Consider the following 2,870-nt stretch of genomic DNA (forward strand, 5'->3'; position numbering starts at 1 on the left):
TTCCATTAATATATATGAGATTAATATTTACACAATTAAATGTTTCCAACATGTTAAGCAATCAAACTTGTTAAGACTTGATTAATTGAAATAGAATTTATGTAAACGTTTGACCACCCAGTTTGACCGATGATTCACGAACGTCATAACTTGTATTAATATATGTGTGTGTGTGTGTGTATATATATATATATATATATATATATATATATATATATATATATATATATATATATATATATATATAACTTGAAAATATGATAATTAAATATCTCATTAAGTATATTAACAAAGTATTATATATATGTTTTCATACTACTAATTTAAAGAGTTTTTGAACAATATATATGTTACTATTTAAAAGACGTAATTAACTTATTTTAAAATGTATTTACATATAATCTATTACGAGTGTAAATACATCCTTACAAGTATTGAATACACTTTATAATATACCAATACATATAAAGGATAGCTATACTCGTATTTTCGTTCAATTTCCTCAAGAATTCTACTCGCATTCATACGGTATTTTTTACCCGTATTATACACAGCTTCTAGAAGTATTTACTATTGGTATATACCAATAGAAATCTGCAATTATTTATGTAATATGTCATCCATGACCTAATCAATTTAATATGTCATCCATGACTTAATACATTTTAACTTATACTAGATATTTTCACTAAAAACAAAATTTCAAGCCTATAAATAAGCACCATTTCTAACTCATTTTTACACATTCATTTTCTAAATTTTACTTCTAATTTTCACACACACTTGCAAGAACTCTCTCAAGTTTTATTCTACTACTTCTTTCCAGCAACTTTACATTCTAAACTTGAGGTAAAAAACTCTAGTTCAACTCTTGTTCAATTCATATGTTTATAGCTATCTATATAAAAGTTTATAAACTAGAACATAGTTTAGTTGATTCTAAACTTGTTTGAAGAACTAATCTAATCTTTCTAACTTAACTCTAATAACACTTATTTATATGTATTATGATGTTATATTAAGTTAATATAAGAACTTATAACTTGTACATATGAAGAACACCTTGAAACTTAACATATATCGTTTAATCTCCATTCGGCAAAAAGAGGGCTGTTTTGGGTTGGGAATTAAAAACCTATCTTAGACTTTGAGTTCGAGGCTAAGACTTTGGAAATATGTTAATATATGTAAATAAGACTTCCAGTATTTTTTTCATGATTTTAGACAAAGTGGATGTATTTTATCAAAAATCATATATTGGGTGGGTGCCGGGATTCTTCCAAATCTGTCCACCGGCACAAAAAGAGGGTAAAACTCTGAATATTAATACATGGGCTGAACTTTTCGAATTTGTTTTTGAAAATTAACTTCTTAAGGAATCCATAGCAATTTGATTCACTTTAAACGGAGTTGTAATGAATATTTGGCGAGCAAAGCAAAATCTGCTAAAATTAATGTTGTATGGACGAAATTTATATTGTAAAAACTATATTAACCATATCCTTGCTAACTTTTCCTATATCCTATATATATTTGGACATGTTATCATTAGTATAACAAAATATTATAATCTTAGTTAATTCCGAGATTGTATATATATATAATAATCATGGTACATTCCATGACAATAAGTATACAATATGTTTTGATAAATCCTAAGACAATGAGTATACAATACGTTTTGATAAATTCTAAGACAATACGTATACAATACGTCTCTGGGTTGATGCAAAGATAATACGTATACAATACGTCGTGGGGGTAATTCTAAGATTATATATATACCGATTATTTGACTGTCTGACATTTCGGACTATTTTGGACTACTAACAAAGGACTACTAACATAAAAATGTTAAAAAATAATATATAAGTATTCTATGAACTTGTTTTATTTTATTCACATATCGTATTATTATCTGAATCATTATTATTGTTATAGGTTCGTGAATCCAAGGACGACGGCCATATTTTTAATAAGCTGAAAACTTATTATTAATATACTTTTACTACCGTGAGTATATAGTCCCATTTTTAAACTCTAAAAATATTTTGGGATGAGAATACATGCATTTTATGTTTTACGCCATAGACACAAGTACTTAAAATATATTCTACGTTGAGTTGTATCACTTTGCATATCTTCCCTAATAGCTTGGTAACTAATATTTACATGTTGTAAGAACATGTAAGCGCGAATCCTATTAATAGATCTATCGGGTTTGACAACCCCAACCGGGCTAGTCGCTCTAGTATCGTAAACGGTTGCATAGTACTTCGTTTTTACTACACTTGGTACAGTGTAGGGAGATTTTATAATAAAGGGAATATGCTACATTAATGGTTAAGTATGGTTACCGAAGCGCTCAACAACTTATAGAATACTTTTATACACTTGCGAGTGTACATATATTTATAACTATGAAATCTTGTGGTCTATATTTATATCGATGCTAAACCTATATATCCCACCAACCTTTGTGTTGACTGTTTAAGCATATTTATTCTCAGGTCCTTAAGAAAGTCTTCTGCTGTTGCATCATCTGAGCAAGCTGTGCATGGGGTCTCATGCTTTTGTTTAAATGAAGTGTTGCATTCAATAAAACCTTTGTCATGTATTATATTCGACAGTTATGTCATGTGTGTAGTATTTGGTAACCGATGTATCATGGGGATTATTTCTTAAATAATCGCCCACTTGTTTAAAACATGCATTATGTATAATAATGGTGTGCTTTTTATGAAACGAATGCAATATTTTTCTAAAACGTATCATATAGAGGTCAAATACGGGACCAATGAATAATGTACTGCGCTTATAGTAATATGGACGGGTCGTTTCAATTTTCACCCTCATTTCCAGAATAGCTC

General features: G+C 28.5%; 1 long non-coding RNA gene across 1 annotated transcript; it reads left to right on the forward strand.

The window, feature by feature from the left end:
• Positions 1–801: 801 nt before the first annotated feature.
• Positions 802–2,540, forward strand: LOC139843569 (uncharacterized). Its single transcript, XR_011757622.1, has 3 exons — positions 802–849; positions 1,942–2,013; positions 2,511–2,540. It is a non-coding gene; the product is annotated as an uncharacterized lncRNA (long non-coding RNA).
• The last annotated feature ends 330 nt before the right edge of the window (positions 2,541–2,870 follow it).

This window comes from Rutidosis leptorrhynchoides, chromosome 4, assembly GCF_046630445.1.
Source record: "Rutidosis leptorrhynchoides isolate AG116_Rl617_1_P2 chromosome 4, CSIRO_AGI_Rlap_v1, whole genome shotgun sequence".
NCBI classification, from domain to species: domain Eukaryota; kingdom Viridiplantae; phylum Streptophyta; class Magnoliopsida; order Asterales; family Asteraceae; genus Rutidosis; species Rutidosis leptorrhynchoides.